The sequence below is a fragment of the Bidens hawaiensis genome, unplaced genomic scaffold (assembly GCF_021521415.1).
Source record: "Bidens hawaiensis isolate Kalapana, Puna unplaced genomic scaffold, B.hawaiensis_p1.1 tig00002307_1, whole genome shotgun sequence".
Classification (NCBI taxonomy): domain Eukaryota; kingdom Viridiplantae; phylum Streptophyta; class Magnoliopsida; order Asterales; family Asteraceae; genus Bidens; species Bidens hawaiensis.
Window position 1 is genome coordinate 3,148,309 of NW_027491124.1, and position 23,652 is coordinate 3,171,960.

Genomic DNA, 23,652 nt, shown 5'->3' on the forward strand with positions numbered 1-23,652 from the left:
AGATTACATTTCGAAAGACAAAAATATGTAAAAAAGACTAGGTGTAAACTAAACCAAAAGATTATGTCTTGAAAGACAAAACATGTAAAAAAGACTAAGTGTAAAAAGTAGCTTTGTAGAGAACATTTTTAAACTTAATAAGCTTACATATGATGTCCCCAGCTGTTGACCCTTTTCCGTATCATGCCTTTGGATTTTGCTAAGTTTAGCACAACTTAGTGATATTTTTACACTTAGCGATCTGGCCGATCTTCGATTTGTCAAAACAAAGTTAGATAGTTCGGGCGATAAAGCCTTATTACTAGTGATAAAGCCTTTTTACTGGCGACAAGACCTTTAATTGAGAAACATGAAAATGTCTAAACCTTAGAAAAAACTGGGGAAAGTCCCAAACGTGAGGGCATGAAAAAGCCGAGACTTTAGATAACATGAAAATGTTATAAACCTTAGATAACATGAAAATGTTATAAACCGTATGCATGACACGTCTGCCACTTATCTTAAGGATCCGGTATATAGCCAACAACAAACGAATTATCAGCTGGTCTGGTCCGCCTGTCTTGAACTATATCCGAATCATCGTGCGCTCCAGGCGGCGTTAGAAAGGTGAAGACCTTTAAACCTTAGGAGATATAAGGGATATCATGTTCATGTGGGAGGTGATCAGCCTCTAGCGGTTGTCAAGATAACATAGCCTTGGGATAACTACAAAACACTAAACTCTTACTGAGGGGTGGGTGTTAGCTTGGCTAACACCCCTCCGATGCTTAAGCCAGTAAACTTGATTTAGAGATAATAATAAAAAACTGTAAAAATAAATGATGGGACATACCTTTAACCTGAGGATATGAACATACCAGTTAAGGAGACTAACCAAAATATGCCTTATGGTGGATAGCATTCCAAACTCTTAGTATTGGATCACCTTCCATAGTGATTAACCTGTAGGCCCCTTTTCCTTCTTCGGAATCAATCAAGTAAGGACCTTCCCACTTTGGAGCTAGTTTTCCATCAGCTGGGTTAGTGGTATTCTGAAATGCTTTTCTTAACACCATATCTCCTACTTGGAATCTTCGAATTCTGATATTCTTGTTGTAGGACTTGGCTATTCTTTGTTGGTATGCTGCAGTTCTGATCCTGGTGAGATCTCTGAGTTCATCAATGGTATCCAGGTCTTCCAGTAAGGATTTGGTTGTTGGACTCAGTATCTTGGATGTTGATTCTTGCTGTGGGGATCACCATTTCTGTAGGGATAACAACTTCGGCCCCAAACACCAAAGAGAAAGGTGTTTGTCCTGTTTCATTTTTTGAAGTGGTCCTATCAGCCCAAAGAACAAATGGTAGTTCTTCAGCCCATTTTCCCTTCTTGGATCCCAATTTCTTCTTCAAATTGTTGATGATGATCTTGTTACTAGATTATGCTTGACCATTAGTTTGAGGATGTACTGGAGTGGAAGTCACCATCTTGATTCCACAACTTTCACAAAAGCTGGTTGTTCTACTACCGATGAACTGTGATCCATTGTCACAAACAATCTCTTCCGGGATACCAAATCTTGTCAGGATATTACGTTTGATGAATGAGATCATATCCTTTTCTTTAACTTGGACAAATGTCTCTGCTTTGATCAACTTGGAGAAGTAATATGTCATGGCAAGCATAAAGACTTTTCCACCAGGAGCCTTGGGCAACTTTCCCACAATATCCATCCCACATTTCATAAACGGCCATGGGGATATGATAGGATATAATAGTTCAGCTAGTTGATGTAAGATGTTGCTGTGTCTTTGACAAGCATCACATTTTTTTGGAGAAGTTCATTGCGTCCTTCTTCATTGTTGGCCAGAAGTAACCTGTCCTCAGTATCTTGGATACTAAGGCTCTGCCCCCAGTGTGGTTTCCACAATCACCTTCATGTGTATCCTTGAGAACTTCTTGTGCATCTTGATATTCCAACCATCTCAAGTATGGACCTGCAAGTGATTTTCTATACAACACATCATTTAGGATAATATACTGGGTTACCTTCATTCGGAATGCTCTGGGATTTTCTCCTTCTGGGATCATGTTATCCCGAATATACCGTTTTATGGGACTGGTCCAGGATATTGGCTTGTCTTCAGGTAACGAAGTCTCCATGACTTCATGGTTCTCCTTTGTTGCTGGAGTCAAGATATGAACGATGGGTATCTTGATTGTAACGCCCGCTAATTCCGGTTTCAAGAATTAAAGCTTGTAGAGTATGTATAATTCTCGGGATTTATTCGACGTTCCTCGGGATCCTTCTCGTCACCCCGGTACGTTATAATCACTTAACTTTCTCCCCAAGTTGCTACACTCTTCATACCGGAGGGACTAGGGTGTAATATATTTTATATCATAATATATATAAAAAAAAAACCTAACCTTAATGTTATTCAGCGCCGATCGCAGCCAAGACCCCCCCCCCCGCTCGAATTTCTTCTGTCCAGCCAAGTTTGATCCGTACAAACTTCAATTCAAGGTCGGTTTTATGATTCCCCATGTCTTTTACACCTTAATTGATCATATTAACGCGCTTATTGGTCGTTAAGGTCGAGTTTTGATGATAACAGTTTGCTGACAGATTCGTATACGTTTATTGTAGGGTCTGTAACGCGATGATAATCCATTGTTTTTGATCGATTCTTGATTCCATGATGTTATACATTGAGTCTAGTTTCCAGAAAGGTATAATACGTAATTTTTGGGCGAGATTTGAATGGTTTTTATGAATTTATAAAATCAAGTGTCAAAGCTAATACGGGATGACGGATACTGGTCTATCTTGCCGACCAGGTCCAAATTGGTTGGTTCCACTTCAGGAAGTTAGTATTTTGAGTTAGGAACCAAACCCAATTGGAATCGTTTAATTTTTTTCGGTAATGAATTTTATAAAAATAAAACCATTTTGTTGCGGACTGAAATAGCTGCACGTACCTTGCTGTGTTGGAGGAATTTTTATAATTTTTGTGTCAAATAGAAAAATATAACAAAAATATTTTTATAAACCGAAGAAATTTATTAAAGTCTGGTAAAAATTTAATAATTTTTTTCAAAGGTTATCCTATGTAATTAAATGCATCTTCGCATGCTAAAATCTGCACATTTTACTCGTTATTGATCGATAAGTTCGTTTTAGGCTTAACCGGTGGATGTTCAATTGTGTTCTTGTCGGGGCTGTTTGAAGTGAGATTTTGCACTACAATCTTCCTAGGTATGTCCCGTATATCATACTTAAAGATCATGTTCATAGGTGTTCGTTAAGTTGATCAATTAGTTGTAGTTTGATTGTTATGTTCGGTTGTCTAGAATTGTAGTTTGGCGCGTTTAACGCGAGGGTTGAAGTTATTAACGACCAATTCAGCTCGGGGACACTTGGTTAGATGTACGGGCTGTTCAAAATTCATTTTGATAAGTTATGGGGCTGAATTGGTTGTCGGTTACTCCAACGGGTCGGCACAACGCGCAATTGTGTTTATTGAATAGTTGGTGCGTTGTACTTGCGGGTTGCCGACCCATGTGACTCGTGTGGCATCGTGCAGACTTGTTGGCTGTGATTTTATCATAATGTGTCCACACGGGGCTGAGTTGGATGTTTACGGCCTAAACGACTCCTAAACGCGCGTGTTAGTGTCACCTAGTGCTCCCAGGGGCAAATTGGGAATTCTTTATTCCCGGGAGCACCTAAGGGTCGTTTTGGTGAATGTGAGACCTCGGGGGCTGTTGTGATTAAGGTTGATGAGGTCGAGGGTTTAGGTAACTCGAACCATGTTAGAACGTCTCGTAGGATAAACTAGTCATCTTGATGTCATTAGTATTGATTGAATGTAAACCGACAGGTGTTTGAGTTTTGGGATTTCTTAGGGATTCTCTTGCTCGTGGTGAATCTACGTCTTGTGTCAAGTGTGTTCTTGATGCCCCGTTTAAATCTTTTTAAGTTTTGGGCTAGCATGCACACCTAACCGATTTTGCTTGATGAAATGTTTTAAACTATTTTGCATAGGCCTGCTAGTATTGGTAGGCCTTGGAATGTAATAGAATGTGTGTATGTATATATATATATTTTAGAATGGCCAATATTTGGCAAATGTTGTAGTCGTCTCGACTACTGAATGTTGCGTCTGCCTACTTTGTGTTTGCATGCGCTGAATGTTACGTGTTTGGGTTTTACGTTTTCTCGGCCCTGAATATTATTATTGAATGTTATATATATATAAATATATTTATATATATAGGAATGTACGTATAGAGATGTTCATACGTAAGGATGATTATTTATTGAATGTGATGACCTAATGATGTAATTCCGTTTACAGTTTTAAAACCGTTGGAATGATTATTAAGACTTTTGTTACTTATTTAAAACTTGAACTCACTCAGCTTAAGCTGACTTTGTGTGCATGTTAGTGTGAGTTTCAGGTTAAGAAGAGGATACCTTATCGCTTGGACGTGCACGAAGCTACTTAGAAGGTGAAGGGCTGTTAGGACATGAAATGTCACATGTATGTCCCCAGTTCTATCAGGTTGGTTCAACATGAAACCAACGATCGTGAAACCAAGTTAACGTACTGAAAATGTCAAACGAAGCTGATTCGATCGAATCAGTGACTGATTCGATCGAACCAGATCTCATTCGATCGAACCAGATCTCATTCGATCGAATGAGTATCTCATTCGACCGAATGAGTCTTCGGTATAAAAACGTTACTTGGGAAATTTCACAAGGGAGCACAGATTACACACTCACGAACCAGCAGCCTACAGAAACTCTCTCTACTATTCTTCGTGTTCTTGGTCGTTTCCTCCAATCCTAGGCGTCAAACCCCTTTAGGAATCGTACCTACGTGCCCGTTGATCACCACCGAATCGCCGTGTTAGAGGATTCCGCACTCTAACACGTTGCCCCGTGAATCGTTGGGAAACCGAGTCCCGAATCGGTCCTACAAGGGCATACGGGATTTGAAGATTTTATTATTAAACATTTATTTTTAAAATTTTTTTTTATTAAAGATAATTATGTTGGTTTTGGGCAAAATTCCTGGGTTTTGGGATCTTATTTTGATATTTATGTTTTCCGCCGAATTATACTCTGTGATGCTTATTTTAATCAAAAGAATTGTTTTTAAGTTTAATTATTTTTATGAGTGTTTTGAATGATTACCAACTGTGGGGTTCCCGAGGTTCGGGGCCTTACATTGATATCGTCTGGTATCTTGAGAGCTGATGCTAAATTTGCTAAGGCATCTGCTTTAGTGTTCTCTTCCCTTGGTACCTGTACTATATCAAATGTTTCGAAACACATAGCTAATCTCTTAACTATTTCTAAATAGTTTGCTAAGTTTTCTTCATTCACTGCATAAGAGCCATTACAATGGTTAGCTAGTAACAAAGAATCAACATAAACTTGAAGATACCTGACCTTCATATCCTTAGCTAATTGCAAACCAGCTATTAAGGCTTCATATTCAGCCTCATTATTAGTAGCCTGAAATTCACAGGATATGGATAGAGGTCTAATGTCCCTCTGTGGCGATTTTAGCAGGATACCAAGACCCGTTCCGCTTATGTTGGAGGCACTATCTGTATAAAAGGTCCAACTTTCCTTGATCTCCAATTAGTGAACTTGTTTTTCCACTTCTTCGAGTATATCCTGGCTAAAATCAGCCACAAAGTCGGCAAGTGCCTGTGATTTGATGGCTGTCCTTGGTTCATACAGTATATCGTATGCACTAAGTTTCACAGCCCATCTTGCCATCCTTCCTGACATTTCTGGTTTTCTCAAAACAACCTTAATAGGATAGTTAGTTTTCACATGGATAACATGAGTTTCAAAATAATGTCTTAATTTTAAAAGCCATTATAAGTGCTAAAATTAACTTTTCAAGATAAGAATACCTGGATTCAGCATCTAGTAGGCTTTTACTTACATAATATATTGGATGTTGTTGAGCTTCATGACCTTTGACCAAGACAGCACTTATTGCACTCCCAGAAACGGCTAAGTACAAGGATAATTTTTCACCATCAACTGGCTTCATCAGGAGTGGCGCTGAGGATAAGTATTCTTTCAAGGATATCAGAGCTCTTTCTTGCTTCTCTCCCTATTCGAATTTTTGATTCTTCCTCAGGATATCATAGAAGTCTTTACACTTCTCGGAAGATCTTGAGATGAATCTGTTTAGAGCAGCAATTCTTCCGGTCAATCTTTGGGCATCTTTGACGTTCCTTGGTGATTTGATATCCAGGATGGCCTTGATTTGCTCAGGGCTTGCTTCTATTCCTCTTTTGGTGACCATGTATCCATGGAATTTTCCTGCTTTAACCCCAAAATGACACTTGGCTGGATTCAACTACATGTTTTACTCATCCAGGATGTCAAATGTTGTTGCCAAGTCTTGTATTGATGGGATGTTTTAAGGTTCCTGGATTCATCGGGTCTTTATGCAGTTTATCATCTGGGTATTCATTTTGATGAATATTTAAACAAGCTTTAAAAAGTAACCAACAGATTAAGCTGCTTTATAAGTCATTAAACTTGATCGCACAAGTACTTAAGTACTAAATCATTACTGACTTGATCAAACTCCGCTGCTAGGCACACGTTGTCCCCTTGCTCGCGTCTTATTACCATTAAGAAATGGACCACAAGGAACACAACGTTTGCAAGCCGACTGATGAAATCGTGCATACTCATCCATGGTATAGGACCTTAGGGTATTTCTTGATAAACATGTCTTGTAGTGGGGATTATTTGTTTATATGCTTATCATAAAAACTTTTTATCTTTTGATTCTAAGGTTTAAGTCAGGTTGGGGTGACGATATGAAAATCAAATTAAGCCTGAATTAAGATTAGAGCTAATATTTCCTATTATCTTGTGCTTAATTGAACCAATTAACTGTATCACAGAAAATCCTAAAACGTTTGTTTAAAAGGTTTAGGTGGACAACAATACCAATGACTGACTTAAAACTAGTCATAATAAACGATGAAAATAAAACTGAGATAGAAGGGCAATTTGATCAATATGATTCCCTGCTCAAACTCATAAAAATATGTGATTTTAAGTTTGTATTTTTATTTGTTTGATTTCTTGTTTTTTTATTTGAAAAACCAAAAAGATTTTCTTTCTTATTTAGTTTTCGACTCTTGATGAGCGGGTGTACTATCTCTCTGGGTGTTTTCATGAGACTACAAATCTTGTTTTTATCAAATCAAAATCAAAAGATCAAAACGTTTGTCTATTTTATTCAAGGTCATTAATTTGGACTTGGTAAAATAGTGATTGTTCAAACCAAGCTTATTTAATTTATTCTTCTAATGTACAAAGACATTAATTTGTACTTGTGACATTACATGGGTGTGATCAGGACAAGAATTCAAAAGTTTAATTGGACATACTTATGCAACATATAAGTATGAGACTTATACGCCGAGTAAGTTATGCGCCGTATAAGTCTTTTACTTATACTGCGCATATGTCTGTGTATAAATATGAGAGATATACAATGCATAAGTCACATATGCGCTTGAGTTTTCTGAATTCTCTCTGATTCTTGATTCACTTTGCACTCAAAATCTTGCTGATACGTTGATCGTTTATATCAGTTGTGGTGATTTGCACACCATTCCAGATCTTGAAGATGGGTAAGAAAACAAAGATCACTGATCCAAAGCATAATATTTGTGCTTACTTAAATGAAGAGGATCCAAAAGCTTCAAAGTTCAAAGTCATAATGCCGTTTCTGAAAAGATCGATAATTTTCAAGGCTATTACACACGTGGCTGATCCGTATGAGAGCATTGTCACTTATTTCTAGAGGACAGCTAAGGTGTTTGGTACTGAGATTCATTCCATTGTTCAAGGACAAAAGATCATTTTAAATGAAGGTTTGATTAGAAAAGTCTTGGAGTTCAGGGACGAATCATCTGACCAGTTGATTTAGATGAGAAGATGGTGAAAGGATGTTTACTCAGGATGGGATATAAAGATTCGTTGAATAAGTTAGCTTCAAGAGGACCACATTATCTCGACCGTACAAGTATTTAGTTTATGTGGTTGTTCACTGCTTGGGACACAGGAAGGGTGGTTATGATGATATTTTGGATTACCAGATGAGTTCCAAGGCTGCTATATGTCTGAATTTGAAGTACAACCTTTCTCTAATGATCCTGGACAACATGAAGATGAATTTCGCTGATGATCACGGCTACAATATCCGAGATTTGTACAAATGTTTTTAGAGGAGGTATTCCCTAACGTGAAGAAGGAGGGACCTAAGATCTTCTCGGATCGTGTGATGGGGAACAACTTGGCGAAACTTGCTTCATACAAAAACGTTAAAGAAGCCGACATTCCGAAGTTCAGAGGTTTATTCGGTCATTTGAAGAATCCCGAATATGTGGCTCCGACTGATAACAAATGGAGGCATGATAACAGTGATTCTAATAGGGATGAAGAGAACAGGCTGATGCTTGAGTTTAAGCTTGTTGGGAATCATTTTATCAAGATCGAATCTGATTCAGAGGGTGAATCGGTTGCTCCAAAGAAAAAGGAACAGAAGACCGTGAAGAAGGAAGTCATTACTCCTGTTACTCAAGAGGAAGTATGTTTTGCTACATTAGAGAAAGATTCGGAGGAGACTGAATCTGATTCTGAGGGTCGTAGGATGAGATTAGGCAATCCCACGGCTAAATTAGAAAAACGTGTTGAAAGCTCGAAGAAGCATAAATCCACAGATGCATTGGATGATACGTATGTTCCTGAAGGGATTGTGCAGAAATCTGTGATGAAGAAGGTAGTATGTATCAAGAAGAAATCTAAACGGGCGGCATCTCCGAAGTTGAAATTGATTGATGAGCCAGATATGGAAGAACTGAAGATTATTGGTACACCAATCAATCCGGAATTTATTGTTGAAGAGCCGGTGGTTGATTTGGGCTGTGATGATAACATATTGAAGACACCGATTGTGGAACCATCTCCACAAGAACTGGAGATTCTTTTTGATTCTTTCTCAGGATATCATAGAAGTCTTTACACTTCTCGGAAGATCTTGAGATGAATCTGTTGAGAGCAGCAATTCTTCCGGTCAATCTTTTGGCATCTTTGACGTTCCTTGGTGATTTGATATCCAGGATGGCCTTGATTTGCTCAGGGCTTGCTTCTATTCCTCTTTTGGTGACCATGTATCCATGGAATTTTCCTGCTTTAACCCCAAAATGACTCTTGGCTGGATTCAACTACATGTTTTACTCATCCAGGATGTCAAATGCTGTTGCCAAGTCTTTGAGATGATCCTCAGCCCTCCTTGACTTTACCACCATGTCATCGATGTAGACTTCCATCGTGTCCCCCAGTTGGTCTTTGAACATCATGTTGACCAGCCTTTGGTATGTTGCACCGGCATTTTTAATCCAAAAGGCATTGCAGTATAACAGTATATACCTGTCGGGGTCTTGAAGGCTGTATCTTCTTGATCTGAAGGCTCCATTTGAATTTGTCGAAATCCTGAGGATGTATCCATGAAGGTTAGCAGTTCATGACCAGCAGTTGCATCCACCATTGAATCAATGTGTGGTAGTGGAAATGGGTCTTTTGGACAGGCCTTATTCAAGTCTGTGAAGTCCACACACACTCTCCACTTTCCATTCTTCTTTTGGACTACTACTAGATTAGCTAACCATCTAGGGTAGTGGACTTCTCTTATCATTTTGGTCTTGAGCAGCTTCTGCACTTCTTATTGTATGATAACATTTCTCTCAGGAGCAAACTTCCTTCGCTTTTAATGTACCGGCCTGAAAGATTTTTCTATACCAAGTTTATGAGTAATTATGGACTTAGAGATACCTGTCATATCTTCATGTTTCAAGGCAAAGGTAGAGGCTCTTTTCTTTAAGAAGGATACCAATTCTTGTTCGATATCCTTAGGCATACCTGATCCTAACAATACATTGATCTCAGCATCCTGAGAATCCAAGGATACTTCCTTCACTTCATGGTCTCTAGCCTGCAGGACCTTCCCTGGTTGTTTCTATAATTGCTATACCTGAGTGGGCTTTGTAGTCCACTTCGTTGATGATGCATAACATTCTTTTGCGTCTTGCTGAACGCTTTCAATCTTGATAACTCCCCACGGACTTGGTAGTTTCACACATTGATGATAGGTTGATGGTACTGCCCTCATGCTGTGGATCCATGGCCTGCCTAATATCACATTACAACAAGATAAAGAGTCAATAACACAAAACATTTGTAGGGAGTTAGTTCCCTCAATATATATTTGAAGTTTAATTTCTCCCAACGTGTTTTTGGTTTTGCCACTGAATCCCACAAGAACTGAGGACTTTAGGATAATCTCCGTTTCCGGGATATCCATTTTCTTTAATGCATCCATCTGGATATTGTTCATAGAGCTTCCTCCATCATTGAGTATCATGCGCATAAAACAGTTAGCTATACAAAAAGTAATTACCAAACCGTCATGGTTGGGATCAACAAGATCACATCGATCTTCCTCATCGAAGGAGATGATTCTTTGAGTTGTCAACGTGGAAGTATATAGAGGTCTTTCTCCATTGTCCATCTTCGTTTCTTCGGAATGCTTCTTAACTGCTGAATACGAGGTTCCACAAATGTCCGATCCTCCCGAGATAAAGGATCCAACCTTGGCGCCGGGTGGTGGAGAAGGTGCCCTTTCAGGTATCTTGACAGGATCCTGACTTTTGTTCTTGTTTCTTCCAAATAGTTCCTTCATGTGTCCTTTGCTAATAAGGTATCCTATCTCCTTCCGAAGTGCTATACAATCATTAGTGCGATGGCCAAAGTTTTCATGGAATGCACAACATTTATACTTGTCTTTACTAGATCCGGGCTTCTCATTTTTCTTGGGCCATCTGGCCTTGTCACCTAAATCCTGCATGGCACATATTACACCACCAATATCAATGTTATAACAATATCAGGAGATTTTAGGATACTCTTCATCGTCTTTGTTTTCATCCACGGCGTTTATCCTAGAGGTATCTTGTTTGGAATAAGGCTTGGGCCTAGAGAACTTCTGTAGAGGGTCTGACTTCTTGTTGATAGACTCATACTTCGGGATAACCAAACTTCCATGAGGCTTTTTATCATCCTCTAGCCGTATGTATCTTAATGCCCTGTTTCTAACTTCATCAAGATTTCTGCATGGAGTCATGACAAGATCGTCATAGAAGGATGAATCCTTCTTTAACCCCATCTTGAGAGCTTCAATAGCAGACGCCATGTCAAGGTTGGGGATATCCAAAGCTTCCCTGCTAAATCTAGTTATGTAATCCCTTAGGGATTCATTATTAGGTTGAACAATTCTATATAAGTCACCTATCATTTTCTCAAAAGATCTACTACAAGAAAATTGATTATTGAATAGGTTAATCAAATGACCATAGGAAGTAATAGTATTGGAAGGAATACTTAATAACCATTTGAGGGCCGGCCCCGTTAGTGTTGAACCAAATCCCTTACATAAACAGGCTTCTTTAATTTCAGCGGGAATTGGGTTAACCTCCATCCTCTCTCTGTATTGAGCTACGTGTTCCTCAGGATCCGTAGTGCCATCGTAAAGTTTCATGCTAGGTGTCTGGAATTTCCTGGGGATCTCCACATCGCATATAAGCCAAGTGAACTTGGATAATCTGTGACTGCCAACCGGAACTTCAGCTATGGGACAGATTATCCCCGGGATATTGGAAATCATATCCTTCATTTTCTGCAATTCCCTGGTTATCTTGGGAGATATCCCCTTATCCTGCACAGATCAATGGTTAGTGTATAAATTAGCATTAAGTAAACTGTTATCGAGATCGTGGTTAGGTCTCTGGTATCCTGAGCCTTGACGACTAGTTCCTCCATTGAAAGGATAAGGTGACGACTTCATAAGGATGTCATCTCCGACATGTACTTCAGAGGACACCATTGGAGATCCTGACGTGAATATGCCGACTAGCGTGGTTAAACGACGCTGCATGTTGATGTAGTCCGGCCTCATTGGTCTGAGTAACTCCGAGGATACCGGAGCACAGATTCCCCAATATCCTGATTGCTGCTGAGACATAATCCTTATTGGTTATGTCCCCAAAGATCCGGGATTCTGAGGATAAATGATCCTGGAGAATCATAATCAAGAACCCTGGGCATGATTGGAGTATTCTCCTGCCCTGGTTTCTTTTTGATCCCTTCAATTTCCTTGAATAACCTTGAGTTGGTCTTTTCTTGCTGCTCCATGTGAGTTTTGACTTACTTCATCAAAGCAAAAATGTCATTGTTAGATAACCGGATCTACCCGTGTAGAGGTTCCCGGGTATGGTGGAAGTTCTCCTCTGGGTTGAGTGTTCTTCTTCGGGACTGGTGGAGGACCAGAGTTAACACTTGAAGCAGCGGTGACCACCGGAGAAAAAATGGAGCTGGTTTTCGGTTGTGAAGACATGATGAAAGGATGAAGGTGATTGAGAATGAAATAAACGGTTTTGAAAGATTGAAGCACCGATTGCCCCACGGTGGGCGCCAAATTGTTTTGGGTAAAAATCAACAAGTGTAATTTCGTAACCAAATTAGTAAGTAAGGTTTAGGTGCTTGATTGAAATGAACGTAAATGCAATGAAACAAGGATTTGTTGCGAGGAAAAAACCCGTTTTCCTGAGGATAACAAGAAAAAAACCCCGGGCGGTGAAAACTATCACCACCAGTTTATTATTAATCGAAAAAGGTTACAAATGTTTGGAGCTTTCTTCTCTAGATCATGTTTACAGAGTAATGCTATAGCTAGAGTGTAGGTTGTGTGTTCTATATGATCTAAACAAGCTCCTATTTATAGTTACAATAAGGATCACTAGATAATAACTAGCAATAAAGAGCATTAATTTTCCTGATTATGATCTTGGAGTGATTATGGCTTGCATATCATTGTTATAAACAAGTTGTAACTCCTTCCAACGTCTACAATCTTTAATGATTTATTAATTGTTGACCGTTTCTTGTCGTTTGGAGGATACTGCATCCTGAAGTTATCCTGAATATACCGCATTTCAGGATACCAAAAAGTCCCATGTATAACAGGTGCTTAGTGGTCTGAATCTTTAGGTGATCATGTGAAGTTGTATGACCTGGTAAACACCAAAGAAAGACGGTTGAACTGTTAGTATAACGATATATCAAAGATACCTGTTGCTTGGGAGGATACTGTATCCTGAAGTTATCCTAAACATATCCTTTGCTTAGGATAATGAAAATCTGACCCCTAACAATCATTGAATGTCTTTTCTGCTATCTCCTCCTCCGGCTCCTTATGTCAGATTTTTCTTTCATCCGTTTGACAAGGGCCGCTATTTGTTTAATCATATCAAGCTCCACAATGTCAGAGGAGTTAATTGGTAATTCTGCATCAATTATGTCTTGGAGATCTTGAGGATGCATAAATTGAAGATCCCCATCCTGCCTGATTACAGCTATGGTTATACCCGACTCATTCCTTAAAGAGATAGAGTCGTTAGTTCTCAAACATAAGGAGTTACAGAGTATGTACTTCATTGATTCTCTTGTTTCTTTTATCCCTCTCTGCTTGACTCCGTATCTCTCTCCTCCTTTGATTCAGAAATGGGAATCCCTTTTCTTCTTGACTCCGTATCTCTCTCCTTTTTATTAAACTTGAAGAGATCGTTTCTTTGTTGCCTGGCCAATTGTCTTCTGTCTTGATTATCATAAAGGTCCATTTCGGCCATTTTCTTCAACTCCTCTACTGAGAATTTTCTCAAATCATCTCTAAAAATGATTGGAGTTTCTTCGTTGTCTTCAGTATAACCCTTAAGGTCTTGGATCTTTTATCATAGAAGAGATGTGTGGGTAGATTTAAATTCCTTGGTTGCTCGGGCCTCACACTCTCAAACCTTAAGGGTGCTCTGCTAGTGCTTCCTTGTTGAGTTTTCTTAAACTTATCAAGCCCCTCCTCTTCATACCATCTCTTAATTGTTTCATTAGTTTGAGCAATCAATCTTCCCATACTAACATGTTTCTTGTGTAGGGCACTCAGCATCTCAGCTCTTACTAACTCCTCCATTCTTCTCTTTTCTTCCTCCAATCTTCTTTTTGTTTCAATATATAATCTTTGCTCTCGATTGTATATTTCCAAAAGTTGTTCATGAGGCATGTTGTTGAACTTTTCTTCTGACATACCTTTACCCATCACTATTTCCTTCAAACTTTGAACTTTCAGAGGATCTTGGAACCATTCTTTAGCCTCAGCTTTCTTCTTTTCAGTCTCCATCCTCTCTTTCTCCTTCTATTCTTTTATCTTTTTCTCCCTTTCAACATCAGCAGAGCTCTTTTTACTTTGATGAGAGTCTTTTACATCTTGCACCTTTCTTCTTAATTCATCCAGATAAAGCTTGATCAGAGTGTTGTATTTAAAACCATGGACTTGCAGAAATTTAATATCCTTGTGTTTAGCCTTCATAGATTCATATTCAGCATCGACACTTGTTCTCTTTCTCTTATTTTCCTTTTCAACAAGATTAGCCATGTCATCTACAAGAGCTTTCTTTTAGAGTTTATCAATAGCATCAAATGATTGTTGGTTTAGAGATGCAGGCTTGACCAGCTTTTATCAAGAACTCTCTTTTGGTTTCCCTTTTTCTCCAACCATCAGCTTCTTCAGCTATAGCTTTCCTTGATAGTCTTTGTAGATACTTCAAGTCATAGTTAGGATTATCAAGTAATCTCTATCTTCATTTTCTTTCTCCACATCTTTTGATCCACCTTCATCATCTTCATCAGATTGTTCATCAAGGTTGTGAAGTGCTCCAATCATTTTCTCTTCATCATTCATGGATTGAGCCTTTTTCCTTTCTTCATGTTTAGCTTGTATTCTTTTATACACCATTACTTTCACCGATTATTGTCTTTTTGATTTTGGTGTTTCAGGCTCAGCTTTATCTTTTCTTTTCGGTGATTCTCTTACTTCAGATTCTGGTTTAGATGGTTTAGAGGATTCAGAAGGTGATTTGTGTCTAATAACCCTATAATAATGACCCTCATAACTAAGCTTTAATATTAAAACGAAAATCCTAAAACCACACACAACCGGCAAGTGTACCGATCGCAAGTAATATAGACCTAGGAAGTCCGAGTATCGAAAACGTGGACACGTAAGACGCTAACTATTACTAACCCTAGACAAGACCTACCTTAGAATAATATTTAATTGATTTTTGATTTTTTTTAACTTAACAGAACTAACTGGACTAACCAACAAAACTTACCAAAAATAGAAAACTTAACGACAAACTAACTGTGTTAACTTAGGATGGGGAAAGACGTCCACCTAGGTCTGAATCAAATCGTAGGCCTAACAAGCTAATGGATTGAATGACTTCAAGACACCGGTCCCTAAAGATGACACGACTAAGGATCGCTCGGGCTCACTAGATCACCTCTCGGTCTCACTCAACAAGCCTAAACTACTCAAAATCGCCTAAAACGACCAAACCGGGAAACAATTGCTAACGTGTTCTAATGAAGGATCACCTCTCGGTCTCACCAGCACTCGACCCTAATGGCAATGAATACTACACAACCTAGGATAGAGGAACAATTCAACTTAAACTAAAATAGATCAACTAATCGCTCAAAACACCTAAACCTGACAAGAAACGAACTCGCTCTCGCGCAATCCTTATTCTAGCATGCAAAAGCAATGAGACAACCCTAACTTCTTATCACCTCTCGGTCTCAAAGAAGGTGTTTAACCGCTGTACTTAATCCAATAAATCATGCAACGAAACCCTACGGTTGTACCTACCGCAAACAAACCCTAAACACAAAGTCTAGAATCAAACAATGCACCGATCAATCAACACAAAACTAATTAACCGACACACGGGGTTTATGCAATAATTCACCAAAATTTCCAGCCCTTGAACACAACCTATTTCATGTTTAAATGAAATTTTACAATACCAATTAAGGTCTATTAATCAAACAATCCATAAAACCTATCAAACACTAACAATAATCATCATTCCTAGGTAGAACTAACAAGATTAAGCGAGAATCATAATTGAAAAGCAGCAAATACTCATTAAAATTACCATAAAACTCATACCATTCATCTCAAAGATCATCCAACAATCAATATTAATCAATAACAAGTCAATCCTCAAAGCAATTGAAAACTAGTGAACAATTCAATAAGTATACGAAAGATTGATGAACAATAGTTTAAAGAAAGGATATGAGATGGTTTTCGGGTGCTCTTTGCTGCTGTAAAACGGATGGTAAACAATCACCGTGGCTTGTTCTTGTATCTTCTTTCTTCCCTAGCTGCCAAAAGATCAAACCATAAGCCGAAAATACTTTTTTCCTTCTTCCCCTTGGCTGTCCCTGGTCCGATCGGACTGTTGCTGCTAGGTTAGGGTTTTTTAAAATTTTTTTTTATGTTATAATATAATAGGGTCTTGGGCCTCCATGATGCATACGGTCCGGGCCTTGAGTTGTTTACTTGAAAACGTATGCGTAAAATGCTCGTAAACTGCTTCAAAAGCTCAGTTTCTCTCTTCATTTCACCCAAAACCTACAATATGAATAAAATTATGTAAAACCTATCTGAAACAAGTTAAAACATATAAAATATAATATAATACGTAGATAAAACATGCGGAAAATACGTGTGTTTTACAACACATCAAATATCCCCACACTTAAGACTTTTTCGTCCCTGAAAAAGAATACTACAAAGGATCATATCGGAGTTCAACCGACAACTCTTGGTTTTATTTATTTATTAATTTTTTATTATTATATATTATTTTTTTTCATTTTAAAGTATTAGAAAAAATGATCCGTTACCCAAATATTTCTTCCAACTTTCACCTAATAAGCTAGATCAGGTCGATTGCCGGTATTGCTGTCCACTTTAAACCCATGCCCCTAATACTTACCGAGGCAAATAAGGCGTGACAATTCTATTAATTTGTATGATTAAGTGGAACCCATACCTAAAAGCCCTGCTGCCACTTCACCAATTCCATTATGGGTTTACCGGGCCGAACCACCCCAACTTGACTTAAACCTTTTGCCACATGATTAAACACTTCATTCATATACAAACTATAAACTCTAGCTCTTTTTCCAGTGCACGCAATTACAAATGCATCTCTTTTATTTCTTTTTCTGCCTTTTGGCTTTTTGCAAAATTTTTTTTTTTTGATACTCATATTACATGGCTTTGCACGAACAGAAACAAATACAAAAGATAAAACAACTAATATATACAGACGATCATGTGACTCGAGGCTTGAGTATGACTTGACTTTTCATTCCAGTCCTGTCACGAGCTTAGTTAAACAAACAAAACCCCTAAGATGTTTCCCACTATAGTCAGGCCATTTAAAAGGTTCAATTAGGTCAACAACCAAACCGCCCTTTCATTCTCAATGACTGAGCCTACCGACACACAATTACTGAGTCTAAACCGTTCGGTTTCCATACATTACGTGCAGGTCTAATGGGCACTGTTCTTATTTATTATATATACATATATATATATATATATATATATATTTTTGAAAACACCAAGAAGTTATAAAATAACCACTACTCGGTAATAATATCATTTCCTGTTTAACGTAGAGAAAACAAATTTCAAGGTACTATTTTTTAAAATTTTTCAAACTTTTATTATTATATATATATTTGTTATTTATTTATTTATTTTATTATTATTTTTTTTCAAAAATTTTCCTACAACTAAGTAAAATAAACCCCATCCCCACACTTAGAACGAAATCGTCCTTGATGAGTATAAGGAAAAGAAATAAAATAAAACAGAAAATAAATAAAAAGTATACAAGACTAAAACAATGAACGGGTTACTCCCCTGGTTTGTGTGCAGAATCTTCAACAGCAGAGTAGTATTCAAACGACCGTATAGCATTTCATTCGCGGCAGCAACCTCGGGAGAACCTGTTCCAAAACGCCACTATTGCTACTATCCGCATAATGTAACCTGCAAAACTCAAACTCGCTCGCATGTAGCGGCGTACAATACGGAAAACAAAAACATAAAGAAATACAAACTCTACAACTTGGGCAGTTTCCCGAGTGTGCATCCATCGCGTCTAAGTCCCGGAGAGCGCGTCAAGGTAGAATACCTCGACCGTCTGGTCAGTCACCGGCTCGCCAATGTAGTGCTTCAGTGTATGACCGTTCACCTTAAACTTCCCACCTTTATCCTCTATCTCGACAGTGCCGTACGGGAACGGTCCCGACCTTAGTGACCGTGAACGGTCCCGACCATCGGGATCTCAACTTTCCCGGGAATAACCTCAACCGGGAGTTATACAACAAAACCAAATCCCCACACTTTAACTGCTTGTTACCCTTTAACTTCCTATCGTGCAGTTCCTTTGTCCGCTCCTTATACCTGAACGACTGGGCGTAGGCGTGATCTCTCAGCTCCTCTAACTCGTGCAACTGGTGGAACAGAGTGGCCTCTAGGGCGGACATATCAAGATTGACCCTCTGTAGGGCCCAAGAGGCACGGTGCTCCAACTCGACAGGTAGGTGGCAGGCCTTCCCATAAATCATCCGAAACGGTGTGGACCCGGTCGGAGTTTTGTAGGCTGTACGGAAGGCCCACAACGCATCATCTAACTTGTCGGACCATTCCCGATGATTCGAACCAACCGTTTTCTCAAGAATACGTTTGATCCCCGGTTACTCACTTCTACCTGCCCACTAGTCTGTGGGTGGTAGGCGGTCGCAAGCCGATGGGTGACCCCATAGCGTCGCAACGCCTTCTCCATCTGCACATTGCAGAAGTGAGTTCCTCTATCACTAATCAACGCCTTCGGGACACCAAACCTAGCAAAAAGTCTCTTGAGAAAACAGAGTACAACTCAGGCATCATTCGTGGGTAAGGCCTTGGCCTCAACCCACTTTGAAACGTAGTCGACCGCCACGAGTATGTACTTGTTTCCACGCGAAGATGGAAACGATCCCTTGAAATCAATGCCCCAAACATCAAAAACTTCATAAACCTGAATAGCATTCTGGGGCATTTCATTTCGCGAAGAAATGTTGCCGACCCGCTGGCAATGATCACAACTCCTCACAAACGCGTGCGCATCTTTAAAAATCGAAGGCCAATAAAAACCACAATCAAACACCTTCTTCGGTGTCAAACTCGCACCGTGGTGACCTCCTGTTGGTCCAACATGGCAATGGCTCAGAATCTGCCATCCCTCCTTAACATCAACACACCTCCTGATTAACTGGTCAGCACCAATACGAAAGAGATACGGGTCGTCCCACAGGTAAAACTTAACATCAACAAAGAATTTCTTCTTTTTCTGGTAAGACATCTTCGGGTAGTACCCGTCCGCAAGATAGTTCGCGAAGTTGGCGAACCATGGGAAACCCTCATCCTGAGCCGAAACAAACATAAGACTCTCTGTCGGAAAGTGGTCATTAATCCTGACCCCCGGCTCTCCTAACTCAGCTCCCTCAAGACGCGAAAGATGATCAGCTGCCACATTCTCGGCCCCCTTTTTATCACGGATTTCAATATCAAACTCTTGAAGCAAAAGGATCCAACGGATAAGACGTGGCTTAGCATCCTATTTGCTAATGAGATAACGAATGGCTGAATGATCCGTGTACACAACGTCTTGGACAGAACAAGATAGGACCTGAATTTATCGAATGTAAACACCACAGCTAGAAGCTCTTTCTCGGTGGTGGTGTAACTCTCCTGTGCACCATTCAGGGTCCGGCTCGCATAGTAAATCGGATGGAAGTATTTATCCTTCCGCTGTCCAAGAACCGTTCCGACTGCGAAGTCGCTCGCATCACACATCAACTCAAAGGGAAGCGACCAGTCGGGAGCAATCGTGATCGGGGTGTTAACGAGTTTGTCTTTTAAAAGATCAAACGCCTCGACACACTGCTCAGAAAACAAAAACGGGGCATCCTTCTCCAAGAGTTTGGTCATGGGTCTCGCAATCTTAGAAAAATCTTTAATGAACCGGCGATAGAACCCAGCATGACCCAGAAAACTCCGGATGGATCTCACGGAAGTGGGCTGGGGAAGATTAGAGATGGTATCGACCTTCGCTTAGTCGACCTCTATTCCCGCACTCGAAATACGATGCCCAAAATGATGCCCTCGCATACCATGAAGTGACACTTCTCACAGTTAAGAACTAGGTTGGTGTCAACGCATCGGGCCAACATCCTCTCAAGGTTGGAGAGACACCGATCGAAAGAGCTCCCAAATACAGAAAAATCGTCCATGAAGACCTCCATGGAGTCCTCGATCATGTCATGAAATATAGCCACCATGCACCTCTGAAATGTGGCTGGAGCGTTACACTGTCCGAACGGCATACGTCGATAGGCAAACGTACCGTATGGGCAGGTAAACATGATTTTCTCCTGGTCATCGGGAGCAATAGGAATCTGAAAGTACCCGGAGAAACCATCTAAGAAGCATTAGTACTGCTGACCTGCCAAACGCTCCCACATCTGATCAATGAAAGGTAGAGGAAAGTGGTTTTTCCTCGTGGTATCATTTAATCAGCGGTAATCGATGCATACTCTCCAACCGGTCTCTGTCCTAGTGGGAATGAGCTCGTTCCTTTCATTGGTGACGACAGTCATGCCACCCTTTTTAGGAACCACTTGGACTGGACTAACCCCCGAACTATCAGAAATGGGGAAAATGATCCCCGCATCAAGGAGTTTGATGATCTCCTTCTTCACGACCTCTTGCATCTTCGGATTAAGCCGTCGCTGCGGCTGAAGGACAGTCCTATAATTATCCTCCATGAGGATTTTATGCGTGCAAAACGAAGGGTTGATACCCTTGATGTCGATAATCTTCCATGCAATGGCCTCCTTGTGCTCTCGAAGCACCCTCAACAGTCTCTCTCTCTCGACCTCCGTCAAAGCAGATGCGACAATAACCGGCAACTTCCTCTCCTCATCCAAAAACGAGTACTCCAAATGGGCAGGTAAATCCTTAAGCTCTAAGGAAGTAGGGGGGCTCTCGACAGAAGGTCGGTCCATCAGATCGTCACGTACGATCCCAGCAGACACTTTAGACTCACGGTGATGTGACTCGGCGTCAACTTCCGTTGACTGATCGGTCATGGCAACCATCTCAATCTCCGGAATGTCCCTATCGAGAATCTGAGTGTCGGAGGCGGATCCTCCACAGATCTCGCTGAAAAACTCCCCAACATGCTCCATGATGGTATCGATAAAGTACAGGGAGTCATCAGCAGACTTGGGGTGTTTCAGTGACTGTCGAACGTCAAAGGTGACGTTCTCATTCCCAACTCTCAAAATCAACTTACCCTCACAGACGTCGATCAACGCCTGTGAAGTGGGAAGGAATGGTCGGCCTAAAATCAGTGGTACGCTATCATCGTCGTTTATGTCCAGAATAACAAAGTCCACCGGGAAGATGAACTTATCGACACGAACCAGCATGTTCTCGACCACCCCTCGAGGGTATTTCACAGAACGATCAGCAAGCTGGATACTCATCCTGGTAGGCCTCGGTTCGCCTAGACCCAGCTTGCGATACACGAAATACGGCATGAGATTAATACTGGCACCGAGATCGGCCAGCGCATTAATAACCGTATCATCACTCAAGATGCAGGGAATAGTGAAACTCCCTGGATTGTCCATCTTTTCTGGTAATTTCCATTGTAAGACAGCAGAACAACTAGCACTCAATGGGATGGAAGCGACCTCAACAAGCTTCTTCTTATTCAAAAGGATATCCTTGAGGAACTTCGTGTGTTTAGGCATCTGAGTCAGTGCCTCAAGGAATGGAATGTTAAGGTGAAGCTGCTTCAAAAGATCAAGAAATTTGGAATTCTGCTCCTCATCTCTATCTCTACGGAGTCTCCCGGGGTATGGTACTCTAGGCTTGTAGACTCTGGGTGGCTCGCTCGGTAGTTACCGTCTCTCGGCCTATGCTGAACTCCCTGGGCTGCTCTGATGCACCTGGGCCGGTGGAGACTCCATCTAAATCTCCTCATCCACCTGCTCCTCAACAACTACTGCAGGCTCCTCGACGACTCCTCTCTGCCGAATCCCGGACTCCTCTCGTGCCCCAGCACCGCTCCTCGTTGTCACAGCTTTAGTGAATCCCTTCGGGTTCTGCTCGGTGTTACTCGGTAGTGAACCCTACGGCCTCTCGTTCAACCTACTCGCTATCTCTCCCATCTGCCGCTCGAGACTCTGAATCGATGCTCCTTGATTACTCATGAACTGCTCGTGCTCTCGAAGCTTCTCCTGCGTCTCCTTATGTCGGGAATCCTCAGGCGTCATAAGCTGCGACAACATCTGTGTCTGTTGCGCCATCATCTCCTCCAAATTGGGCTTCTTCTCCCCACTGCTCGCTCCCTCACGGGCATCCTGAAATAAACTCTGGCGTTCCTGAAACCCGGGCTGGTTGCCGCTCCTCCAGTTGGAGTTCCGATTGCCTCTCCATCCTGAATTATAAGAATTGAAAGAATTTGGATTTCCTATGAAGTCTACGGCTTCCTCCTGCGAACTGACTGGGCACTGAACGGTATCATGCCCCCCTCTTCATATCTCACACAACTTGCTCTTCGTCTGCATATCCTTCACCATCTTCGCCAACGCCTCGACCTGTGCCGTTAGTGCGGTGGTGGTGTCCACCGAATGCATGCCTCTTGAGATGGAATCGACGGTCTTACCTCCTCTAGCGGGTGGTTTCTGGTATCCACTCCTAGCTAACCCGTTGAATAAAGTGATACACTCATCATGGTCCTTAGTCGTCAACAGATTTCCTCCCGCCGCCGTGTCGAGCATACTCTGCATCGCGTACGTCACTCCATTATAAAATTTCACGACGACCGCCCAATCTTGCAAGCCGTGGTTCGGGCACAACGCTAATAGATTCTTGAATCGCTCCCAGGTCTCGTAAAAACTCTCAGTGTCCTCCATCTAAAAAGAATGTATCTGGTTACGTAAACGAGCGGCCTTAGCCGGAGGATCGTATTTTTCAAGAAATTGGGTCTGCATGGCAGCCCAAGTAGCAATAGAGCCCTGTGGGAGGGACAAGAGCCACAAACTTGCTTGATCAGTGAGTGAAAACGGAAAGACGCGGAGCTTAACGGCGTCTTCAGAAACGCCTGCAAGATGGAAAGTGTCGCAGATACGCACGATGTGAGTAAGATGAGATTGCGGGTTCTCATGAAGCAACACGTGAAACTGAGCAGAATGAGCAATGGTATTTAGAATGTTCGACGGGATCTGCCAGTTCGTAGCAACTCCAATGGCGGGTGGTGCGATGCTGGATCTCGCGCCAGCATTGGCCGGTCGGGCCCGGTCCGCAACGGTCCTCCTCGCTGGAATGTCGCCCATGATCATATCCCTATCTTCGGGGTCAACGGATGAAGAAGTTGACTAGGGTGAAACGGGACTTTGTCTCTCACGAAACTCTCTCTCTGGCTCGGGGAATGCTTCAGTGTCGGGTGGTCCACGAGATCGAGTCTATCGCATTAAACTATAATGAGAAATAAGATTATCTAAACTATTCTAACAAATAAGTCAA